The sequence below is a fragment of the Euprymna scolopes genome, chromosome 11 (genome assembly GCF_053919585.1).
Source record: "Euprymna scolopes isolate OS-2025 chromosome 11, ASM5391958v1, whole genome shotgun sequence".
In the NCBI taxonomy this organism is placed as follows: Eukaryota; Metazoa; Mollusca; class Cephalopoda; order Sepiida; family Sepiolidae; genus Euprymna; species Euprymna scolopes.
This window is the reverse complement of record NC_136492.1, coordinates 39,081,290-39,108,662: the sequence shown is the minus strand read 5'-3', so window position 1 is coordinate 39,108,662 and position 27,373 is coordinate 39,081,290. Positions and strand designations below refer to the sequence as shown.

The 27,373-nt window shown below is 36.1% G+C and overlaps 1 protein-coding gene across 1 annotated transcript in view; it reads left to right on the top strand.

The window, feature by feature from the left end:
• The window catches only part of LOC145287841 (histone deacetylase 3-like), a 653,483-nt gene that overhangs the window by 20,414 nt on the left and 605,696 nt on the right, over positions 1 to 27,373 (top strand). The window lies entirely within an intron of this gene.

Here is a 27,373-nt window from a genome sequence, read left to right as displayed (position 1 = left end):
ACCTGTTTTTCTAGAGCACCTCTAATAATTATTACTATTTCATTTGTTATTTTAATGTTCATTTATTTATTAGTATATTTATGTATAAATTTGCTATTTGCAGTCTTAAAACGGTTCATAATAATAGTAACTTAGAATATATATCACTATTAAACTTATTATGCTCAGATGCAATGATTTGTTATGACCATCAATACTAATTATTAAAATGGATGGTGATTGGGAATTCTGAGTTATTTGCTACTAACTATCAAGATATAACTTTACTGAAGTTTATATTAATTATTTGTAAATAGTAATACTCACAGATCTTGCACACATAGAAGATTACACGTATCCATATACTGATATGTTACGTAACTCCCTGGAGTAGATGCACACAGATATTATTTTTTTTATGACCATGTAATATAGCGTTGTGCATCATTAATCATTCAGATTCAGACTGTACTTAGTGATTGTGGTATATAAAAGATGTATCAAGTTTAAGGTTAGCGATTTTAACATTTTTTCTTAGCGCGTTTTACTCTCGTGGAAATATAACCATTGGTTTTTGGGAGGACAGCGAGTTAATATTTGTAGTGTATGTTTTTGGTTACTAGATAATTGTTTGTTTTTTTTTTTTACGTTAATGTTGCACTAGATATACTCCCGTTTTTGTAGTGTTAGAGTTATAGCGTAGGCCATGAGCAGCACGTACACATTTAAGTTGAATTTTAGATTGATATTTATGTTACGGGTGAATGTTGTTAACGAAGTTTGAGGGGGGAAAAAACTTTCAGGAGTATGACATACATACATATGCTAGATAATAATTCCATAGTGGATGGATTGAGGGGAATATTGAATATTTAAAGTATATAGAAGAATTTGTAAGTGTTGGGTGTGGTTAAATGGAATTTTTTTTCTTTTTTATATGCATGTTTTTGAGGAAATGTGTGGTGTTGGATTTAGTGAATGTTGGACTTGAAGAGATTTAGATGAGCAGGTGGTTATCTGTCGGATATTACAAGCGGGTAGTGTTGGGATCGGATTTAATTGGGATTATGAGGGAGCAATTTGCAAGTGAGAAAGTAGTAATGCCTACAATTTATTGAGGTTTCTTGTTTTTTATTTAAAAGTTTATCCCTGTCTTTAAATTTTGTGATAAAAAGTTTTTCATTTAAGCAAAGAAGGCAAGGTGAATTCAGTGACTGGCAAGTTTTTGTTTTCTTTAAGATTTGCCAACTTACAATTGATGTCAAGTTTTTACTTGTTAGATCATGGTAATATGCAGCCAATAATGTTTTATCTTTATAATTTGGGTTTAGGAAAGAGCTTTTGTGGCCTGTATATCTCTGTTTAAAAGTATTGCTGGTTTGACCGATGTAGAATTTGGAAGTGGTGGGGTCCTCCTTGGCCCTAATACTAGCTTGATAGATTACAGTGGTTGTGGGGCAATTTTCCTTAAGGGAGCATTTAGATTTATCAATACAACTGCATGTTTTTATTATTCTATTCCCCAGATTGTATTCTGTGTTATTGCTTAAAATTTTGTTATTATGGTTTTTTAATCATTTTTTCCAAGTTATTGCCGCAACTGTAGCTTAGTTTAATAGTGTTTTTGTTAAATATTTTGTGGAGGATGTTGTTGGGGGGAGGGGGAGATGTAGGTTAATGAGGTTAATGAATTTCTTCCCCAAGTTGGTTTGGACCATTTGACTGAAAGAGATGGGTGAACCAAATGATTGTTCTTTTATGGGTTTTCCTAGATGTGGGTGTTTTAGTTGAAGATTCTATATATTCTAACTTAGTTTACTGTTTACTAAGGCTATGTTGTAAAAATCTTTGTCAAAACTTTCTTTAGATGAGGAGTTTGAACTAATTCTTTTACTAATAGATTTGGGGATATGTTTAATGACAGCCTTAGGATGATTAGAGAGGGGGTGGACATATAAAGTGTTACTATTCTCTTTCTTATAGGGTTCATGAGTTCCTTTGTTGAGGTTAAGCGTAGGAAGTGGACTATTTTAATGTTTATGGTAATTTCAACCTTAAGGTTAATTCTCCTGAACTCTCTTATGATAATTTTTTTGATCCTATCACATTTAGGACCGTCAGCATTTTCTATGAAAAGAAGGCCATTATCTCTATATAGGCCAATCGTGTCAACTTCAATGTCCTTAGTAAGGTTATATAGGATGTATAGTCCAACTAAGTCTGTAATTTCTGCAGAGTCCAGAGAGCTCATCGGAACATCAAAAGGTCCCGCTTGATTCTTAATCCACTGCTCATTTCTACTAATTAAAACAATGTTCCTGCATTTCCTAATGATGTAAATTTCCTCCTTGGAGATGTCAGTAAAGAGAGAGACAAATTCCATTACGTCATTGAACAGCTCTTTTGTGATAGATGGATAGTAATTTTCAATATCAAATTGTATAAAGGCACATCTATCTTTGTTTTTTATTCTAGAGAACCACCTAATAGCCTCAGCAGTATTAATCCATTGGTTAAGATTATACGTGTTTATTTTATCTGAAGGTTAATTCTTTCCAAGATTTTCTTACTAATTCTTCTGATTTCTGGTCAAGTCGGGTTGATCAGCCTAGTGGTTGATTTATTATGGAAATCCTGTTTGTAGTCCTTTAAGAGGATGTATGCTTGCTTCTTTGCTAGTTTATTAACTCTATTGCTAATTTCACATTTGTCGGTAATGGATTTACTATCAGAGTTAATTTTTCCCACTAAATCGAAGTTTGCTTTTTTATAAGGGCTAGTAATATTTTATTCTAATAACTTCAGGTATTCCAGTTTGCTCACTTTATAGCAGCTGTGGGTTTTATCCGCCTTGACAAGAATTTCTTTTGTATCTTTTTCACTATTTTATCTAATCCCTTTTGGAAGTTGTTTTTTCTTTCTTTTTTTTTTTAACTAAAGAACCTTCTTTTGCTGAAAGTTGATTTTCGTTTTTCATTAAGAATTCCACTTTTGAATATAAGCGTTGTTGCCTGAAGAGGTCTCTACTTACTAAATACTAGAAGACCGAAACATGCACATTACTGCTTATGTAAAGACAAATTGAAAGTATATATATATAAAAGTGAGAATGTGTATGTGAGGACAATTCTCAACCTATATACTCAATGAATTTTTAATTTAAAGACTTTAAATTTAGTATATAGGGTATCAGGCACTTGAAAGACATTTTAGTCAGTTTTTATCTGGAAAAAAGAGCTTCTAAGGGGTCAAAATTGAAAAATTGATACATGGAAATCATTGTATTTTTATCTGTTTGTCAACTCATGAATGCGCATGAGTAAATTGTTCACATGGTAAATTCCTGCTAAGAATAAGTAGATTTGAAAACACTTTTGTAAGATCGTGTCAAACAGGCCTAATGGTTATTGTACTTGACTCATTGTCTTTAGGTTTTGATCTCAGCTCAAGTATTTATTTTTTATTTTTTTTTACTTACAAGAAGTGAACTGTTTAGAAAAAAATCATAACAGGCCAATAAGTCTCCTGTGCGTCATGAGTAAGTTGCTGGAATCTGTGTTAAATACAGAAGTAATCAACCATCTCAACAAAAATAACCTTCTTAGTGACACTCAATATGGTTTCCGTTCTGCTAGATCTACAGCAGATGTGCTTACAGTTATATCTCATAGAATTAGCAAATCTCTCGATGGAGGCAACCTTTCTAGGGCAATTGCTCGACATATTTAAGGCCTTTGATAGGGTATGGCATAAAGGTTTACTGCACAAGATCCCTAACTATCGTATAGCTGGAAATGTCTTATCAATTATTAAATCATTTCTTTCTGATAGGTTCATAAGAGTAGTAGTTGAGGGGCAAAAATCAGAAGCTCACAGTATTAATGCTGGTGTCCCTCAGGGGTCCATCCTGGGCCCAACTCTTTTCCTGATCTACATTAATGATCTTCCAAATTACATCCTTACTTCATTTGTAGACATTTATGCTGATGACACTACCATTTATGGTAGCACATCTAAGACAGTAAACGACCAAGTTCTCTCTGATTCTCTCTCCTCTGATCTTGAGCACGTGGTACAATGAGGAAAGGAGTGGCTGGTTACTTTTAATGCATCTAAAACCAAGCTTCTCTCTTTACATCATCAACATTCTGATCCACATCTGGCATCAATTGAAATGAATGGCTCTCGTCTTCAGAAAGCCACAAGTTTTGACAAGCTCTTGGGCTTGACCGTTACTCCTGACCTTAAATGGAACACGTACATCAAATCTGTTGCCAAGGCCGCTGGAAAAATGGTGGGATCTTTCTATCAATACAGTAGATATCTCACTACTGATGCAATTCTCTATCTATATAAGAGCCAGGTACGTCCAAGGATGGAATACTGTTGTCACATCTGGACAGGAGCTGCTAGAAAGGACTTGTCCTGCCTTGATAGAGTTCAAAATAGACTTCGTAGCCTCGTAGGAGATGTCCTTTTCTCTTCTCTGCAACCTCTATCTCACAGAAGAGATGTTGCGAGTTTGTCTCTGCTGTATCATTATCTTCATGGAAAGTGTTTGACTGAGCTTCAGTCTATGGTCCCCCTCGCCAAACTTTCACAAGAAACACTCGTCTAGCTGAAAACACTATCAATAATTCCCCCCACTCTTTATCTGTGCCGAAACCTAAACGTAGATTCCATGAACAAAGCTTTTTTCTTAGAACTGCATGCCTGTGAAATTGTCTTCCATTTTCCTGCTTTTTTCAATATGGTTGTCTTCAAGTCTAACGTAAATAAGTTCTTGATGAGCCGTTCCATATGAGTTAACAAATTTACCGAATTTTCATTACTAATGATTACTATATTTTCCAATTTCTACTGTACACTCTTTAATCCTTATCCTTGAGTGGCCTCTTGGCCTTGATAATGTGGTGATGCCTGTTTAAAAAAAAAAAAAAAAAAAAAAAAAAAAAAAGAAAGCCCTACAGGGCGGCTCAGATACACAGGCTTAGATGAGAGATGCAACTGATGCCGATCCCTGTGGCATTACCTGTGTTCTCGTCTAGTGGTCGAGTTTGTCTTCATGGTCCGCTTTAAATCAGCTTCCAAATTGTCAACTGGGTCAGTCTGAAAAAATAGACTACACTCAACAACAGTGTTTCCAAAACAAAGAAAAGAAGTTAACTCTATTGCTAATTTCACATTTGTCGGTAATGGATTTACTATCAGAGTTAATTTTTCCCACTAAATCGAAGTTTGCTTTTTTATAAGGGCTAGTAATATTAACTGGTTAACTGGCTTTTTTATAAGGGCTAGTAATATTAACAGGTTAACTGGCTTTTCTTAACACAGAATAATTATTGCTTTCAACTTTACAAATAGCATATACACCATATACACAACTTAGTCATACAGATCGGGCTGGCGGTTTTTTAATAAAGTACTTCGCTTTTCTATCGTCAGTATACAGGGAAGAAAAAGTTCATAGAGGTGTGTGTCCTCGGGGAAGGGATGTCGCCAAGACATGTGGCAAAGTGTGTGTGTTCTGGTCTTTACTTCACATTTTATCAGTATTGGTTGGTTGCAACCCCTCTTTTCCCAACACACCCATGAGTGGTGGTCAACCAATCAGTGGCCGCGCTTTTGTTTTGGGGTCCAGTAATGTCTTGCTGAACTCTGAACGCCCAGACGCAGAAGAAAAAAAAGAAATGATAAAAAAAACGACCTTTACCATTATTGAAGAGAAAAGGGTTTCGGTTTTAACGAGCCTCGTCACCCACCCCTCCTCCTGCGATCGATCCCAGACTAAATTACCATGTCAGTAAAGGCAATAAATGTCCACACGCCAGGAAGGAGGGGTTGTCACAATCAATTACCACTCAACGGGTCCCCTTGACCCGTTTCCGTGGTGGTCTTCTATCAACAGATAATCATTATTTCGGTCAAGCCACAAACACCAGGCCCCGTGGATGGACGACTTTTTATGGCCTCGCCATCAGCTGTTACATTCCTTAGACCAGATTTTATGACCCCGTCGGTAATTCAACAACCAATATTTTTGTCTTCATCTCCAAGTGGCAATCATCGACAATTTCCATTTACGCTTAGCCACTTGACGGCGATTAACTTTTGGTGGTCTGTCCATTAACATAAGATAAGTGTCCATTTATCCTGCTTAGGAATTATTTTTATGACTTTCATTCCAGTGTAGATACTTTTCGGCTATCCATTCTTGGGGGGGGGGGATTTTGATTATCTGTTAAAAACACCTTGTTCTTTCCATCATCCTATTACCATCATCTTCATCATTAGATTCAACCGTGCAAATTCTCCTGAATTCGTGTCAATGGGACCACCCAGGTGACAGGCTGTTTCTTAATCCACTAGCAAGGTCCTACCGGCATTGTCCAGCCCCTCATCGGGTCACACTTGTATGTATGTGTTTCAGTTTCTGTATGAATTAAAATATAATATTTGTGCATATTTTACGACCGGGCAATGCTTGGCAGCCTGCTAGTATGAAATATAAAAGAAGATTATATCAACTGAACTGTCCAACAGAGATGAGAGAGGGCTTGGAGAGAAAAGTAGATATAAAATGTAAAATACTTATGTGCGATATCCATAGAAAAAGATAGTTTGTCCAAAGGAATTAATAATCTAATTTCAAAGGGTTTTGAAAAGTAGACGACAATGTAATTTGATGGCGTTTGAGTATAAATCCACATTTCTTGTTTGTTTCCTCTTTAGCGATATTAACGTTGTCTCTCTTTCATCAACAATTCTGTGATAGATCGGGAGATCAGTACCTCCATCCAATAAGTACCCCCTTAAGCAGGATTAACCTCATTTTACTTTTCCGTTAGATATTTCCGCAGGCTCTTCTTTGATGAATAGCTTTCCTTTATCTCATGTAAGATAATCTACTCTTTTGCATCTCAGCACAACATGGTGACACCTCTTTTCGTATCCTTGTGCCATACAATAGCAGTTCTTTGCACTACACTGGTTTGGGCGCATAATATATTTTATACCAGTTTCGGGTAGTTTATACCCATGGATTCAATCTCAGCATGACCGAGGCGGAGGGAGAAGCTAACCTCTTTGTATCTTCCCTGTAGATCGTCATGTATCAAATTAATTTTTTTTTTTCACACTAAAACATTTCTTGTATCAGTTTCTCTTTTTCTCTCATTCCCTTTGGGAAGAAAGAGAGTGTAAGGAGTGAAAGGGATTGGATGGAGTCATATTGAGTCAGGACGTCTTATGGAGTTGATTCTGTCTAGACTGTTTCCGGTTTGGGTTTTTAAACCCGTGGGTATTCTGAAGAAGGTGATTTCTCAGTGATTGTAATAAATAAAAAACAAAAAGAGCTATCCCATATTATGGGTTAGTCACGCTCTCACATCACACATCCATTAAAACAATCACTGTTTCCTTTGTTTTTGTTTTTTTTTTGTTCCCCCTACTAGCTCTTCTGCACTTCCTTTCCAAAAATTGTTTCTTCTTTTACTCTGGTTATTTGTCATTTTAAGGTTTTTAAAGTAGTAGTGTCCTCTCACTTGAAGTCTCAAATATGTGGCCCATGAACTAGAATCTACTTTTGTGATAAATATGTGTTAATCTTTAATCCACCAAGTTCAAACAGTCAGTCAACTAGATTTAAGGTTAAGGTAATTCTTCTTTCTCCTACAACATCATCTTTTCCCCAGGATCACATATTTTTAATCTGTTGATAGAGTAATGTAATTTGTGTTAATATAGAGTCAGTTTTTTAACAAAATTTTTTAATTTGACAAATACTGAAGAAAGCTACAATAACTATTCGATTTTATATACATTAAAAGAGCATTGATATGAACTAGTAATGAGACGATTCCAATATTTTTCCAAATTCTGATACAATTACAGTTTCTGATTCCAATAATAAAAGAATTGGAAAGAACAGTCTCAACACAATCACCTACATTACTATTGGCCCACCTATCAAAAGAGTTCATTAATTGACATGGATTTAAAATCGTTTAGATAGAAATTTGTCAATATTTGGAGTTTTCTTATTGCAATCTTTTTCCCAAAATGACCAATGCTGATTTATTAAGTTAAAATGTAAATATACCAAAGTATCAATTAACAATTTGTTTATGTCAGTTTTTTTTGTTTTTTTTTTTGCGCTGAAACACAATCTACAAAAGATGGATATCCTCATGCTTTTGCATCTCATGGATAAATTTATATAAAAAAACACAGTACACATTAATAAACTTGTAAATGAAATCAATTTTCTTTTGTGTAAAAACATTTTATGGATTTTTAGTGATCTTATAAGGGCCTTTCCGCTGAATCTGCTGCTGGAGAATAATTCTATTCTAAAGAATTTGATCCAGCCGATATTTTTTTTATTAACCCTGAAGTTTTTTGGCCAGGTATTTTTGTGCAGATTTTTATGACATTAATTGAGGTATTTGACACTGAATAAGTTTATTATTAAGAAGCAATTTGATATTTGCCAGCCATATTATGAAAAATATTTTTTCTGGATTGAAAAAAAAACTTAATTAATGAATGTTTATTTTCATTTTAAAATGGAATTAAATAAAGAAAAAAATTTTGTAAATGAATTTAATTAACTATTTTCAAAGGGTGTTGAAACAAGATAATAACGCTTAAATTTAAAGATATTTGTTTGAAGAAATTTTTAAAACTTATTGCAAACTTAGCATTAGAAAAAATATTTTTGTTTTACAAACTTAACTATATTGTACATACTTTTTAACAAAATTACATAGAAATCTAAAAAATATAAAGTAGACTGATTGGACACATTTTAGGTTTAATTATAATTATAGGAAATATGTTTTCAATTTAAGATAAATTTGAAGATTTTGTTAAATTATTTTTTAATTACACTGTACATTACTTAAAAAATAAGAACTGAAAATATAATTAAGTTATGTGCACAAGGCGCATAAATCAAAAAATTAATTTCATTGTAAAAATCATTTTTTTTTTTACTTAATAATTCTCAAGATGGTATTTCTACAGCTTATCGCCGAAAATGGAGACACCATTTTTTCGCGCACCTATTGTTAAAATCCGTATTTTAAACTTTGACCGAAGTTAGAAATAAATAATGAAAAAATTAAACTAGATATTAATTACTTCTGGAAAGAACTATGAAAAAAAAGTAAATAAATAAAGTGAAAGAGAAAATATATATCCGTAATTATTTAATTGAAAATGTTTCGATTTAATTAATGAAAATGGGAATGTTTTTCATGAAAAATATATATATTTTTATTATTGCAAACAGAAAATGAAAAATTATTATAAACGGAAAATGAAAATGACATTCATAATTGTCTAAACTGGGCGAGCGCCATTTGAAAACTAAAACATTTACTGTATAAAAATTTATTAAAATATAATTGTAAAACATTTATTGAAAAGTTTGCGTAAGAAAATATAATTTTAATAAAACAATTTTGTAATGAAAGCAACATTGGATTTTTATAAAATAGTTTTTTTGTTTTTTTTCTGAACAAATAAATAATTTTAATGAAACATTATCTAGTTTAATTAAAAAAAATTTTTTTTTGTTATTTATTTCATGCTTCGGTCATAGTTGAAAATACTGATTTCTGCCTCAGATTTTAATGACAGGTGCATGAAAAAAAAATGGCGTCTCCATTTTCGGCGATAAACTGTAGAAGTACCCTCAAGACAATGTTCTATCAGGTGTTTTTGATAAACTTGAACGGAGATATCTCAAGATTGTGTTAGGTGCCAAAATCAACACCAGTGGAAATAAAGTTCAAATGGAAGCTGCTCTCTCTCTCTCTGACTACTTGAGAAGAAATCCAGTTAATTCATTTCCACCTCCAAAGCAACAAAAAAAAAGTCCCTTAGTGAATCTGCTGAACATTCAGATAACTCCTGCAGTTGTGATGAAGAACCATCTCCGGATATCTTCAGTTATGAGCATCAACGACAATGGGTTGCTGTCTACTATGACACTACATTGGCCAAGTCATTGAAGTTATATCTGCATCCAGCACTGTAATAAAATTTTTATTGCAAACCAAAGGTAGAAAAGATTTTTTTCGATGGCCTTTGTCAGATGACATTGCACAGGTAGAGTCAGCATTTGTTTACAGATGGGGTTTTGAGGTCATGCCAGTTTCAAGTGATGGTAGGATTTGGAGTGTTCAATGGCCTTTGTCCGATGGCATTGCACAGGTAGAGTCAGCAATTGTTTACAGATGGGGTTTTGAGGTAATGCTAGGTTCAATGGTTTCTAGATGGTAGGATTTGGAGTGTTCTTGATATATCTACCATAACAGAAGCTTATGACAGAATTTTGAGAGAGAATCAATAAGGAAAGGAATTGTAGTAAGACCTCTGCCTATAAAATATCTGACTTGTTTACTTGTCTTTAGTTGAAAGTTTTTCAGTGCTTGAAAAAAAATGACTTGTGACTTTTTGTATAACAAATTTCTAAATCTTATTGCTGTCGGTCCTTTTTTGGCAAGTTTAAATTCCCCAAAGTAAAAATATTTCTGTGGCAAAATGTTTTGTTATTAGAAACAAGGCAAACATTTTTGGAATTCCTCACCCAAAAATTAGTCAAGTTTTAAGCTTCTACCTTCAATGGTTACATTTTTACAGCAATTTCAGTAACGTATACTTTTGACTCATTTTTTAACCCTTTTTTCCCTTTTTACCAAATTGTCTGTTCGACTGCTTTTACATGGTCCACAATTGAGTGGTTTTATTAATTTATAATTAAAAGAAAAATCTATCTTGATCTGTAATGTGTTATGAATCATACTAAGAAGATTCAATACATTAGCTATTGAAATGAAATTGATATGAACAGTCAAAGTTGTATTTCCGTATCATATTTGCACTTTTTCCCATTGGTAGTGGGATTTTGCCTAGTGTTTAGGTTGGTTTCATCTAATAATTATTGCTTTCATTAGTATTAATTTTCATTCACCACAAGATGACATTACATTTATAAGGATTTTTCACTTGTTAGTAGCTTACATTTTTATGGTTTACAAAAAGCTATATGACCACATTAATTTTTTTTTAAATATAATGAAAATAAAATTTTGGTTTGGGATTCCTATTACATAAAACCATTTGAAGATATGAAGAGACTTTATTTAAATGTAAACTAATCAAAATGAAAGAAAAACCACAAATCAGATGAGAAGGGCAACTCTGTCACATTAAGAGTTATCCTCCTTTGAACAATAAATATGCTTGTAACTTAATACCTTTTTTTGTCTCTTCTTTACTCATTTTCTCTTAAGATAGGAACTAATAGCATCAAGCCGTAAATGTCTGTAAGATAGTGATTCAGGTAGGTTTTACTCTACATATAGAGTGATGGGCATGTCTGTACATATTGGTTGTTAAAGAGATGTGGTGTATTGTCTCTACTCTGTGGGGGGAATCAACTGGAACATTCCCCTCAGTCATAATAGAGGGTTGTATGGTTGATTGACTGCAAAATGGTAATTCTTTATCAGGTTTTATGTTGCTAATTGTTTCTGGTGTTGCAGAGGGTCAATAGGTGAGATGACATTTGATCATACAACTAAGCAGACACAAAGCAAAAATGACAAATGGCAAAGACGGGAGGATAAATGCAGATAAAAGAAATATTGATTTTATTCCAATATAGACACAAGACAAAACAGGGTATAAGAACTGGAGAAAGTTGATCAACGAGGATTCTAGAATCTGGAAAGTTGAATAACTGGAAGTGTTGTACCTGGACAGCAGCGGAGACACACACATGTGGGGTACTAGATAAGTGGAAAAACTGGAGATGTGGACACCTTGGAGTGATGTCACATGGAGATTGGACATCTCCGAGGTAGTTTGAGATGACATGGATCGACAGGAACAGAAGTTACAGCAAAGGCTGGATCCTGAAGCTGAGCATCGACATCCAAATGCAGTTGGAGACTATAGGAAGTAACTGCTAGAAGGAGCTAGTATAACAAGGAGCTGGAAGATGCTGAAAGTTGTTGGAGCATGAGGCACTGGAATCTGCAAGAGTGAGCTGGAGTCAGAGTTGCAGGAACTGAAGAGGACAGCTGGAGTCAGGCAGATGAAATAGGCAGCAAGGAGTGAAAGAGAAATCGCATTTTGGTAGTTTGTGAGCTGCCCTGAAAAGGGCAATTTGATTTTCTGCCAGTGTCTTCCTCCACCTCCTGGAAGGTGGGGGCCTCTCAACCTCCAAGCTGAATTGCTTTTTTGGGTTGAAGTCTTCTCTACTTATGGAAAAGGAAACTCACTATAACCGTGACTGGGTCAGTCGCAATTAATTAATTATAATTAATTAACAACCAAATTTATTGTAGTCGAAAGTATTACTTAGTAGTATTTAGATAATTTTTACTCAACAATTAGATGCTATTATTTTGATTGGGTGTGAAGAAGTTGGATCATGTGTGTTTTAAGTTCAATGTTTTTTTTTTTGGGGGGGGACGTAGATTAATGCTCATGTTCTCTTGAAAATTGTGGAAAAGATATGTTTCAATCTAAAATTCTAACAGACGGAGTGGTAACCTGATACTGAGATAGCAGGCTTGGTATTTACCTACCTATAAAAGAGCCAGGTATATCCAAGGATGGAGTATTGTTGCCACATCTGGGAGGAGCTTATCCTGTCTTGACAGTTTAAAATAGTAAGTTCAGTCACTATCATCCTCATCGCTATTGTCTGGATATTTAAGACATATAGTGCTATAACCAACTTGGGTGACTAGGAAGTGTCAAGCAGTCATCCTTGTGGCAGCAAACATTCAAACATAGATCCAATCATTTTGCTTGCATGAAATCAAATAGCATTCACACCCATTATTTTCTGTTAGGTTTCTCTGGACACAATGTCTCTAACATCCACTTACATACAGTGAGCTTACGTGAGCAGTTCAGAATCTTAGCGCGTCCACTGTAGACGTAGTTGGTATTGTGCCTGCAATGCTTTTCTTTTATTAAAGTCATATCATACTTTTGAAGTGGATGCATTTATTAATATATTGGTTCTGATGACATAGGGTCTCTTTAGAGGACAATCCAAATGACCCAACTCTGCTATTCTATGTACAGTAAGCTACAGAGAGTGAGATTGTCAAGATCTGTGAACCAGCTGGATCTAACTTGAGGAGCTCTTGCTGAATATCTTGGATGGCTTTCTCAGCGACAGGGTTGCTGTTAGTGTTTTCAGAGTTACATGGTTCCATCTAGATATGGTAAGTGCACAGGAACTTATCATTTTTAAGAGACTTGAAGCTGAAGCCAGAATCTGTCCTTATGACTGCAGGTGGATTATTGATGGATTTGACAGGCATACTGGAATATGTGCCTTTGCTCACCTAATACAAGGAGTGCAACAGTGTATGAGTTGACATAATCCCATAAGAAAAAAATCAGTCGTTTGTTCCTCTTGATGATCAGCAGTGAATCTAAGTCTAAGTGCATTTGGAGTGGAGAGGGATCTTCACTGGAAGGAAGCACATTGGTGACATGCAGTTGCATCTGATGGCATCTATTTCTTGGATTTTCCTTCTTGGAATCAACCAGTTATTTTATGTGGTTCATACATCCTGCTATTATTTAGAGTACCGTAAGCTGGGGTGACTCTGGCCACCTACGGTGCATTTAAACCATTAAGAAAAATAAAAATAAAGATAATAATGTGTAAATAATATACAATCTCTGCATTTTTAATTATAATTTCTAGGTCCTAAACGAGACATATTGTGGTGCAGCAGCAAATATTTATGATGGAGCTATCTTCAATTCAAAATGGCTGCTTGACTGCAAGATTTTATCTGCTGAAATTTATATCTTAAAACTTCTGTGAGTACAAAGAATATTTTTCATTGTTTTTTTAAGATTTGGTTATATATATATATATATATATATTTTTATAAAGGAATCACCATTTATCAAGGTCCAAAGGCCACTCCAGGATAAGGGTTAAAGAGTGTACAGTAGTCAAAGGGACAATATCATAGTAATCGTTAGAAATGTAAATTTGGTAAAATGGATTATTTAAGGGGAACGGCTCATAAAGAACTTGTTTACGTTGGACTTGAAAACGGTCATATAATAGTCAGCTGGAAAGCAGGCAAACAGGTGTGCAGTCCTAAGAAAGAAGCTTTGTTCATGGAATCTTCATTTAGGTTTAGGCACAGATAAAGAGCGGGGGGAATTATTAATAGTGTTTTCAGCTAGACATGCTTGGTGAGAGGGGATCATAGATTGGAGCTTGCTATGAAAATAACGATAAAGCAGAGACAGGTTTACAACGCCTCTTCTGTGAGAAAGAGCAGAGAAGAGAAAAGGGCATCCCCCACTAGGCTACAAAATCTATTTTGAACTCTGTCCAGGCAGGATAAAGTCTTTCTAGCAGCTCTTGCCCAGATGTGGCAACAATACTCCATCCTTGGATGTACCTTGCTCTTATATAGATAGAGAATTGCATCAGCAGGTAAATATCTAGTGTATTGATAGAAGGATCTCACCATTTTTCCAGCAACCTTGGCAACAAATTCGATGTACATGTTCCATTTCAGATCAGGAGTAAAGGTCAAACCCAGAAGCTTATCAAAACATAAAGCTTCCCCAAGACAAGAGCCATTCATTTCAATTAATGCCAGATGGGGATCAGAACGTTGATGATATAGAAGCTTGGTTTTAGATGCATTAAAAGTAACCAGCCACTTTTTTCCCCATTGTACTTCATGCTTAAGATCAGAGGAGAGAAAATCAGAGAGAACATGGTCGTTTATGGCCTTTGATCTTCTGCCAGAGATGGTAATGTTATCAGCATAAATGTCTACGAATAATCTAAGGATGTGATTTGGAAAAGCATTGATGTAAGATGGAAGAGAGTTGGACCTAGAATGGACCCCTGAGGGACTTCAGCATTAATACTATGAGTTTCTGATTTCTGCCCATCAACCACTACTCTTATGAACCTATTAGAGAGAAATGATTTAATAACTGAAAAGACATTTCCAGCTATACCATAGCTGGAGATCTTGTGAAATAGACCTTTATACCATACTCTATCAAAGGTCTTTGATATGTCAAGAGCAATTGCCCTTGAAAGGAAGCCTCTGTCGAGAGATTCACTAATCTTATGAGATATAACTGTAAGCACATCTGCTGTAGATCTAGCAGAATGGAAATCATATTACATGTCATTAAGATGGTTATTTTTGCTGAGGTTGTTGACTACTTTTCTATTTAACACAAATTCCAGTAACTTACTCATGACGCACAGGAGACTCATTGGTCTGTACTGAAAGGGAGATGAGCGATCACCTGAATTCTTAAATACAGAGCATACTGATGAGATTTTCCAGGGTGTTGGGAAGCAATTCTCCTTAAAACAATGCTTAAACAGCTTTGTAAGCATGGGAGCTAGTTCTGGTTGAAGCTTTTTCAGCACTATAGTTTGAATGCCATCAGGGCCAGTTGCTGTACTGGAATCAAAGTTTTTAATTAGCTTGGCAATATCACGCACAGATATTTGTATGTTGCATGGTGTATTTTCTGATACAAGAGGAAATACGAGGGGTTGGCGGCCTTCATTGCATAGGGTAGAATTAGCTGCAAGGTTCTTGGCAAAGCATTTGACTTTGTCTGATGTTTACCTCAGGTCCATTGATGATAGTTGGGATAGAGCACACGCTTCTATTCAGTACTTTGACAAGGTATTTTGTGAGGAAAAGATCTGGCAGACTTGCATACTGATCATCAATATCTGGCACACGGGTAGGTTTGCAAACAATCTGAGTGAGGTCATAAGAAATCGTTACAGAACCTCCACTGATCATCTGTTTTGTTTGAGTAGGTTAACCATTCCACATTGTGAAAATTGAAGTTTCCACAGACGTGAATGTTAGCCAAAGGATGAGCTGATAGGATGTGGTCAATTTTCTCAGATATACTCTTAAAGATAATAATTCTGCTCTTGTGGGGGTGATAGAGGGCTAATATAAACATAGTTATGGGAGCAAGTGCAACCTGGAGGCACATATAGGGTAATTTAGGATCTACTCTGGAGATGTCTCTACAACATGGAAAGCCATCTTTAATGTAGGCACATATTCCATACCCATGGCGATCTTATGAGTCAGATTTGGATGTTAAGTTAGAGTATCCTTTAATTCCAAACTTTTCTAGGGAAATAGTCAATCCAATGCCAGTTTGGTTTAGGAATAATATGTCTGGTTTAATCTCTTGTAATTGGATTTCAACCTCTGGAAGGTTGGAATGTAGACCCCTGATGTTGGAGAAGGAGACATAGTAGTGGGGGGTCTACATTGGAAGTTGAAGATCTGGGTTTAATGATGTTTTTTCTGGAAATTTTTCATGATGGAGTTTTTGGGATTTGTGAAATAAGTCGATAGACTTGCTTAGAGCAGGGTAGAGAGGGAAAGTAAGAGAGAAAAAGAAACGAAGAAATATATATATTTTTTTGTAGAACATGATAACAATTATCACTAATATGGCATCGAGAAACCCCACCAGGAGCTACTGCATGGTCCAAAATCAATTGACCAAATGGCAATACAGCAGCTTCAGTACTTTGCACCTGCTGATAGTGGTTAATCCAAAGTTCAGATCCCTGACTATCAGGTAGATAAATGTTTACCTGTGCTAACTTAGTTTGACAATCTAAAGATTAGTCTAGAAGGAATTCCACCAACTAACATCATCAGTTATGATGAAACAAACTTGACTGATGATCCTGGTAGGAAAAAGCTTATCTTCAAGAGGCGTGTTCGTATCCAGAAAGAATTGTGAACAGTATAAAAAGTTCTACAAACCTTATGCTTGCAGGAACAGCCGGCACTAAGAAGCTTCGCTGTTGGGGTCTTGGTTGGTTTGATTTTGGAGTTTTGCTTCTCCTAGCCATTGCCTAATGACATAACAGTTAATAATCTATAAACTTGAAACGTTTTTAGAAATTATTTTAACAACCAATACCACTGCATTATAATTGGTTTAAACCAAAGTCATTTTCATTACGCTTGAATATTAGTTGAGCAAGAAACAGCAAAACCCAACAAAATGTTATGTCAAAGCTAAGTTCACTTGCAATGACTATTATTCCGTCATAAAGTCACCGAAATACAAACGAAAAATAGAAAAAGTTGTTTCACTGACTGTAAAATTTGATCGTACAGTCAATGTTGAATTTGTGCAAGCTGGCTATGAGCTTGCTCATGGACTCTCTGTGACTAGATCTCAAATACCTTTGTCACTCAACTATGCTTTGACTGTCCACAAAACCCAAGGTATTTCAGTCAATGGTATCATTGTTGGTTTGGAATCTGATGTCTTTTCAGACGGAATAGCCTATGTAGGTTTGTCATGTGCTAGAAAATTGTGCAATTAACTTGATTGATTTTGACCCTCATAAATTAATCATATGTGACAAAAGTGCATGAACTGTATATAATAGATTAAGGACCAAAAGAGACAGACTTGATTTGCTACCACTCCCTCCTTGCTTTGTCAATGATTTGAGGCCAAAAATATGATTCAAATAGAAAACAACCACAATTTGACAATTCAGATGCTCAAAATTGGATCTGAAATTGATCAATGAAAGAAATACTTGTTCAGACAATTTACCATATATAAGGGTATAGATAGTAAGAATAAGAGTTTGTTGAGAAAAGCGTAACGTTACTTGCGATTGATGAGAGGCTGACGAGTTAGTCAGGAGCGCTGGTTCGGTGGCTGATGCCAACCAGAGTGGTTCTTCGATACATGTTGATTGGTCGAGAGTTCAGTGGAAAAGAGGGAGAGAGATATAAGAAACAGGAAGTGACGTGGCTGTGTCGCTCTTCGGTTATCAGAGTTAAAGGGCAACAATCAAATTAGCCTAGGCGTTTCAATTCCCACAATTCCCAGTAAATAGTACAAATTACAAAACAACCCTATTTAAATGCAAAAAAAAAAAAAAGTTCACCAGAATGATTATGAGACAACCTCTTAATCTATTGGGCTGATTACAAAATCGTATTAAAAATTCTTGTATTTAAACTCATTCAGAGAAAAATGATACAAGTTGTTGAAATCATTTAGAAAGAAACAATTTTAGGTAACCCCTGCTTGAAGTGACGAGTGCCAGGCACAAACTTGCATAATTGAAGTTAGTAACTGAATGCTTTTACTGATGTTAACATTGCAAATGTAATTATTTCAAATGGAAGAAAATAATGACAATTATCGTATGCGCAGACTGCAAATTGTGTTGAAAGCAAAGTTTTTATCTGACCTCGCTTCAATCAAAACGATATTTCTACATAGAATAATGGATGATTTTTTCCAATTTTTCAATATTTTTTGTCCAAGAGATCACACTTTCTAACAATATCAGGTTCGTGTCTGTACAATGCACATGACAAAAGTTTTTAGTGGACATATAAACACACAGACATTTGCCCTTTATATAATGGACTAGCAAGGGTGCCCGCCATTGCCTGGGTGTTTGGAGGTGTGTGTTCAGCAAAAAAAAAAAAAAAAAAGTGGTAGTAGGCAGGCATGTTTGAACCCATGCCACGAAGGAGGAAAAGAACGTGAAAAAAAGAGGATAGTGAATTAAATGATTTGGTAATTAACTTTTGCCTGGATGAAGGATATTGGCAAAAAGATGAAATAAAAAAATTTAAAAAAGATAGAGAGAGAGATGGTATTGAACTCGAAAACATAGGGTAATTAGTCTTCCTCGCTAACCATTAAGCCAAAGAGGATAGTGAATTTACTGAGTTGGTAATTAACTTAAGAATCATAGAAGTCGGTGTAGAAATGAAAGTTGCTTTTAAACCTGGCCGAGGCCAGTTAACCTTTGCACTTTCTGGTATTTATTTACTTCCCCACGAAAGCAAATTAGACACAAGGTCATTTATAATGTGGGCACTCTGGCAGTATCCAAATAAATAGTAATTGTCTCAGTATGAAGGGTTTACCCTACATTGACCAAGGACCAATTACAGAACAGATACTACCCAAGCGTAGGCCGGGAGTTGGCGGTTGCGTTTGATTAGTTTTGCTTTATTTATACAAAAAAGACAAACAAACACTCGAAAGAAGTGAATTTTTTAAAACTCAATCAAAAAAAAGAGACAGACGATGTCCGTTTGCAAATCTGAAATATTGCGATCTAGGAAGTAGAAGAAAACTTCTCCAGTAATCTAACCGACGTGAGGACACTGATGCAAAAACCCTTTCATGAGCATACACAAACACGTATGCCCATTTTGCCTTTTGTATATTAGACTAACGGAGAAGGGGGGCCGACGTTGCCAATGCACTGGAAAAAACTCTCACCCCACCCTAAAAAAAATAAATCAAAACAACTTTTCTTTCAATCAAAATAGCAGAGAGTGTACGTGTGACTGTAAAAAAAGAAAAGACCCGTAGTGGCCGGGCTCGAATGCAAAAGAGAGGAAGAAGGCAAAAACTTATTGTTATGTTGTGAAATGCAAGATCTCCATCGTGAACAAAACGCAGACTGCATCAGCAGAAGCGAACACACCCAAACACCAGGAGCAGCCACTGATATGACAACGTCAATACGTAAGTGACAATGGCATCAATATTCAATCAACTGTTAATGACAGATTAAGTTATCAAAAACTATGCTTTTTATACCCATCCTTCCACTACAATATATAGTTCATTATAGCAAAGAATTATCGAGCAAGGAAATAGCTACACTAAGAGAGAGAAAGTCAGAAAAAATCCGACAGATGAGAAAGGAAATATGTGATAAAATATCTATAAAAGGACTACAAATGACAAACTTAATTTAAAATTCATTCATAGACACACCAAGATGGAAACAAACAAACACGGTCTCTGGATTTCCTCACAGCAAGAGTAATCGTAACATTGCAACACAACGACAACAAAATGTTTCCTCTGACCGCAGCACAAATTGCTTGCTTTCAACTACGTCCACGTGCACAGTATATAAAGGTTTGCATCATCAGCTGTCACCAGCAGTTTGTGGTGGAGGTTGTTTGAATGACTCACATGGATGACTCTCTCTTTTTCTAACAACAGCAACAACAAACATGAATGTCTTCGCCCTTTCCTTCCTTAACAGCAGCAACAACTAACATGAATGTCTTCACCCATTCAGTCTCTAACAGCAGCAGCAACAACTAACTCAAATGTCTTTGCCTTTTCCTTCTCTAACAGCAACAGTAACAACAAACCCTTTTTTCTCATAGCAGCAGGAGCCGTTTGTTCAAAGTTGGCAACAAAAAAAACTTAATGACAAGACTTTGTTATTCTTCTTCTTGGAAACTTCTTATCAACAAGAAACAATTCTAACTATTTTCAGCCTAACAAACCTTGATGACAAGTACTTTGTTATTTTCATCTTTTCAGAACTTCCTATCAACCAGAGACAATTCTAATTAATTTCACTCCAACTAACCTTGATGAAATGGACTTCGTTATTTTCTTCTTCTCGGAAACCTCTTATCAACAAAGGACATTTTCATCCATTGCGTTTCTTCAATATATCAATGTCTTTCTTGCTACCATACGCTAAATTTGTTATTGTGATAGTCGTTATCGTTGAGATACAATACCTTATAACACCAAATATAACAAATGGTGTCAGGCCTTCGACAGGATCAAGTCAGACAGTTTAGAAACCAAATGTAACAACTGGTGTTGGACATTCCACAAGATTATTTCAAACAGTTTCAGAAACTCAACAAATGATAAATGAGGACTAAAGATTTCACTCGATCTGAACTATTCACTCTCATCAAGGAACGGTAACTATTATTATTTAACCTAAAAATGGGACCGACACAACCAATTGAGGATGCACTCTGGGAAATTCAATCAGACATTGACGCAATGATGACTGCCTTAAAGGCAATCACCACCACTGCTCAAAAAAACAAGCGATTACAACTTAGAAATGTGCCAACAAAACATATGAGACATTATGAGTCAGCAAGCAACTTTTCATCAAGGAAACAACGTTTACCAGTTCATCACAGCCTTAAACAAAATATATACAATACATGTGTCAGAAATCTCTACTTATCCAAGCCTAGAATATGAATCTGTTAAGTCTACAAAGGACCTAGTTGAAAAAGGCATATTTCAACAAATGATCAACTCCGATCAGGATACATCTACATTTATCAAATTGAAAGAGTACCTACCAGTAGCACACGGCAGCCAGATGAGAACCTTTTAGCATCTCAGCTGAACCTGGGACTTAGAACATCAAGACAGTGAAAAATTAACAGATTTCACTGGCAGATTTGAAACTACATTGAGAAAACAGGCATCCATATCAAAACAAAATTCAAAAAGACAAAAATTCTGAGTCAATAGTTGACAGATTTATTTCAATGCTTATGAATGAAAAAGTAATAGCTTGGAATGCAAACCTATACCCTCATCTCGTCAAAATAATGAATAATCACTAAACCGTAATCAGCATAGTATGCGAGGCACATAGATACCTGGATCACGGTATAAAGTTTGATGTCACCACTTCACAGGACATTGCATTTCTCTCTCAGAAACAGGGTAGGCTCAATCAGAGAAGAACTCCATAATCATTACATCAACATATTCATCACAGCAAACATCATCGTCAAAACAAGATGAGATACCTCAGGAGTAAACCCTGCCTTACGAACACAGCTGCAATTTCCAACACCCGCTATGCAATCAAACACAAACGCACCTCACTCCAATGATAGAAGATCAGGATTTTCACTTCGGTCAGGACGAGATGTGATGCCTTGTTTGACCCACCCTAAGACTAGTCATCACATTTCACACTTTCAAGAACTTGCTCATCACTTACCTTTTGTCCGCTCCACTTTCAATATTAAGGATGTACGTTTTTCTGCCACAGTCATGTTCGCTTCTGGATGCTCAACCTGCATCATACCAGCATCATACCAGATGAAGCCATGAAATATATTACCCACTCTGATATACAAGGGAATGGAATCAGCAGCAATATAACCACCCTAGGAAAAATAATGTGATATTACCATTTACCATAGATGTACTGATTACAGCCCAGAAACCCCAATTCTTATTGGGCAGAACATCCTATGCCACAATACAGTCCACTTGATCAGCAACCAAAAGGCAAAAGTTAAATTCAATCGCACATTGGTATCAGATCATTTTACACACACAGCCTCTATCATAATACCACCATCATCGATGCAGACTCCTAATTATGGCGCTCATACCAATGCCAGGATCGGACTAAAATCCAACTTTCACCCCTTAGAAGAGAAGCTAACCTAGCTAAAAAACAACACACAATTATCACTACCAACCTACCCTAACCAAGAGGAATTAAAAGTCAATTTGATCATCCAATATGTTGACATCATCAATACAAAAAATGGCAAGCGGACAATCATGCAGTCAGAAACAACACTCAAGCATTAGAAACTGAGGTCAACTCCAAAATTACACACATAGCAAATGAGATCATCATAGAAAAATGCAGCGATCCTAAAGGCTTTAACAACCCAATATTCACAGTATGTAAAAAAGATGGATTAATCAGCATCATCGCAAACTTCAAAAGGATACCTAAGACGATTTTAGTCGATTTAGACCCTTATCCAATACAGAGAGTCGATCATCTATTCAACAAAATCAGAAAAGGAAACAAATGCTTCACCTCCCTCAATCTGTGTAGCGGATATTGGCAAATTGAGATCGATGAACGAAACTGATACGAAACGGCATTCACCTGGAAAGACCAATTCTATCAATATATGCGCCTCGCTTTTGGTCTCACCTCTGCAGGATAAATATTTTCATGCTGCATAGCAGAAGCTTTAACCACAGTCAACTATTGTAAGACCATTTCATCTTATATCAATAACAATTTAATTCATGCCAGAACATTTAATGAATTCATGCTTGCTCTTGAACAACTCTTCACTACTCTTTATAAATTCGGACTGAAACTAAACCCGGGCAAATGCTCATTCCTCATGCCTGAAGCAAAATTCCTTAGATGTATAATAAACCATAAAGGATTTAAGGCAGACCCTGAATACATTCGAGCTATCAAAGAAATGAATCCGCCAACTTAAAAGAAAGAATTACAGTCTCATCGACCAGCTCATATGGATCAGACAATTCCTCAAGACGCACCAACATGAACAAATTAGATCGGACATGTTTTAAAAAATTATGGTCCCTATATATGAGCTTAATAAGATCAATAAACCATTCTTCTGGACGGAAAAAGCTGACAGGGCATTTCAAAAGATCAAGGACCGTCTCTTCTCTCTGCCTATCATCTCCTTTCCTGATTTCACAAATCTTTTTACATAACCTATAGACGCTAGCGATGTTGCATGCGGCATGATCTTTATGCAGAAAACAAGTAGCTGAAAAATGGTTTGAACGTTTTTTTGGGGATTGAGCTGTCATTTCATTTTATTTCGTAGTTTCAGATCTAGGGTGAGGTGCTAGGCAAAATGGATGTACATAGCCACCATGATACAACACAAGTAGACCATCAGCCGACTCCTCATCCACAGGAATGTGGCCTCGAGAATGCCTACCAGAGATAAGTGCATGGTCCCTTTCCATGTGTGACATGGCACTACAAACATCTGGATATTATACAATTGATGATAGAACAGCTGCTCTAAGCACAACCAAAGAGTTAGGGCTCCTGTACCATCAGTCGGAACCAGCAACTGTCAAACCGGTACCCTCAAACCTGTCTGACAGGAGTGGCCCAGTCCAATCATGTTAGCATATATGATAAACAAACACCGCCAAGATGCCCAGGTATAGGGAAAGGGAATGAGGCAAATGTGGAGATAGCATTCATTGCCCTAGTCAGGAACGCTAATCACTGGGCGTCTCTAATGAGTCCTTGCGGCCGCACCTCTACTCCTGGCTAATAGGCAAAGAAGTATGGAAGTAAGAAGGTTAGGCATGCAAACTAGTGATTTGATCAAGTCACCTGCTCTTGGGAGGTTGTCGTCTAGGACTGAGGAGGCCTCCCTCCCCCGTTTGGTGTCAAGATGCATGAGGTCAGTGGCGCAGGTTTACAAATAAGAGTTTCCTTCTCCTAGATGGTTGACCTGACTAGATCTACTGATCCATCAGCACCTAGAGAATTTTCCCTGTGCTTGGTTTCAAAGCCAGCTATTTCTATGCTCCCGCATGGATAGTTAGGATTAATAGAGTTAGTTAGGATTAATAGAGTTAGTGTCAAAGAATTAGTATCTGCTCCTCAGAATAGGATTAAGATTGGAAGATGTGGTTATGTTTTTAAAGGATGTATGGGGTGTAGATTAAAGGTTAATATCTATTAGGGTTAAGAAAAGATTAAATATGGTTTGTGGATTAGGAACTAATTGGAACAAGTGCACACCGAGGCCGTTTAAGAGATAAGCCTGCGTTCATACAATTTTTGCCACACCTAATAGCTGGAAGATGGCCTCTCTGCTATACTAATTAAGAAATGTTTAACTGAGCTAGCCCCCATACTTACCAAGCTCTACAATAAATGCCTTGCTCAATCTTGCTTCCCTAATAGCTGGAAGATGGTCTCTGTGGTACCAATATACAGGAATTCTGGTGAAAGAACAGACCCTCTAAATTATCACCCCATTAATCTCTACCCCACTTCACTAAAATCTTTGAGACCTTAATTAATCAAGCACTAGTTCACCACCTCACAAAAGCAAATCTTTCCTCTGACAAACAGTATGGATTTGGCCTTTGGGTCAAGATCAAAGTGTAGTATCTGTCCTTCAGATCTACACTTCAATTTCTTGTTCTCTGTTAGTGGAGGAGAAATCCTTCACGACAGAGACAATTTTTATTTTTGTTCCTTTTCTCCACATTAAAAAAACAACTCTGGTGTCTAACTCTGTTCCGTGGGGAGGCATTGTAAATAAGAACAGTATGGATTCAAGCAATGTCGTTCTAAAGCAAATATTTTAACATTCATCTGTGAACGCATTTACCATGTACTGGATAAAGTGGGTGAAGCGTTGACAAAGTTTGGCACAAAGGGCTGGTAATGAAAATTAAATCATACATTATAACTGGACATATATTAAATATAAATAGATCCATCTTAGAAAATAGAAGCATACAGTTTGTCATTGACGAACATACATCCAAGTAGCATAACATTAATGCAGGACTACCTCAGGGGTCTCGATCCTTGAATCATTATTATTCCTGATATTCAAAAACGACCTCCCTGATAATATTGTGTCCGTGATGAATATATTTGCTGATGATACAATGCTCTATAACATGCATGAGGGAAGAACAGATGTACATAAATCTAAGACAATGGCAGAAACATTAGAAAATGACCTCCAGACCATTATTGAATGGGGACGCAAATGGATGGTAACATTTAATGCTAGTAAAACTAAGCTGCTCTCCTTTAACAATTACATGACGTTTCTCAAACTGCCTATATCGATGAAAAATAACAACCTACCGAGAATTCTACCTTCAAACTCCTCAGTTTAACATTTGCGGGCAATATGAACTGGAACAAATACATAGAGGACATTGCAAAGACTGTTGCAAAGATGGTGGGTTCCCTCTATCGAGCTAGAAGACTACTCACACCTGAGAGTAACCCGTACCTCTACAAGGCCACCATTTGCCCATGCATGGAGTATTGTTACCACCTCTGGGCTGGTGCATCTACCACTAGCCTCTCCCTCTTGGATAGGTTCCAAAAAAGAGTTGTCATTCTAATCGATCCCACTATCAACTAAGCTCCAGCCCCTGTCCCATCGCCGCAATGTTGCATCTCTGTGTTTGTTTTACAAATATTTTAATGGAATATATTCTGATGAACTCGTTGCTCTTGTACCCCCTTGCCGTACATATCCCCGACAAACCCGGTTAGCAAGAAGATCTCCCCCCCCCTTCACTATTGAGGTCCCTAGATGCCAGAAAGCTTTCTATTCTAATAGTTTCTTCTCTCGAACAACTAGACTTTGGAATTCCCTTCTTGCTATCTGCTTTCCTGGTTGTACAGATATGCAGAAATTTAAATGCAACATAAACCGACATCTTGCTAATCTTTCCAAGACATGGTCCCAAATATTAGCCTTTTATGCCCAAATGGTTATATGCCTTGTTAGGAGTTAACATGAGTAAAATAAATAAAGTTGGTTTAATGTATATGTGGGTATATTTATCATATAAGTGAATGTTAAACATAAAAAAATATATACATAAAACGTAATTTTAAAATGCATGCCGAATATGTGTGGGAGGCTGGTATATGGATCTGAAGAATAGATTTCCACATAGGAGTCCAGGAGTCGGGAGTCAGAGTTGGGAGTCGGAATTGGAAATACCAAAAGAAGTCGGAGTCGGCATCCTAGGAGTTGGAGTTAGACTTTTACCATCCAACTCCACAACCCTGGTTATTAGTATAGCTCTTTTAAAATAAAATAAAAAAATAATTCAGACTTCATTTGTTTAAGGTCTGTGAAATCTCAGTTTACAGAACAAAGAAATTTACATCTAAAATTTCTAATATGCATGGGAACTATGGATTCATTGCTTGCCAAACATAACTTGCAATGATTTTAGAAATATTATAATCTTTTATTCTTGCAGATTTTAGAGGAAATGAGAACTGTGGGATTCTATATAATCTAAAGAGAGAAGGTTGGCAATATCTTTTTGGGAAGAGAAGAGAGGGAGCATTATTTTTTGTATGAAGACCAATTTACATTTAGTTTCAGAGAGGATGTCACAAAATAAAAACTATGATTCTAAAAGAGTAAAGTGGTTGAATATAGTTAAGGGCAACCAAGAGGCTCCCTTTTCATTAGCTAGCCATCAAATTGTAGAAAAGGGTGCTATTCCTTCCTAATTCTCCTTCATCCTCTCCTTATAATGCTGAATGTTTAGCAAGAGAGCATGAAGTATCATTTTTTAAGTCTTCAGTATGACTTTGGCTTCTTCAGTTATTTATTTTCTTCTAACAAGCCACTAGTGGTACTGAATGTATATGAGCTACTAGAAAAGAGCACAAATTCTTTACATGAGGGATTCCATCAACAATCACCGAGTGTAGACTGTTGATTCCAGTTATGTGGCTTATCCTGGACTTGCTTGTACACCTACAAAGAATTCTGACCCAAATAGCATCTACCACTTGGTATTGCCCCTAGGCATCTTGTCGAAATTGGCTATGGTATCAAATCCTGGTATATGAATGTTGCAGTTGTATATAGCATTAGATGATGCTGTGGGCATAGACATGCTGTCTTTTAATATTACATATACCAATAAACAGCCTCTGGTAGGGAACATTGTTTCCTAACCA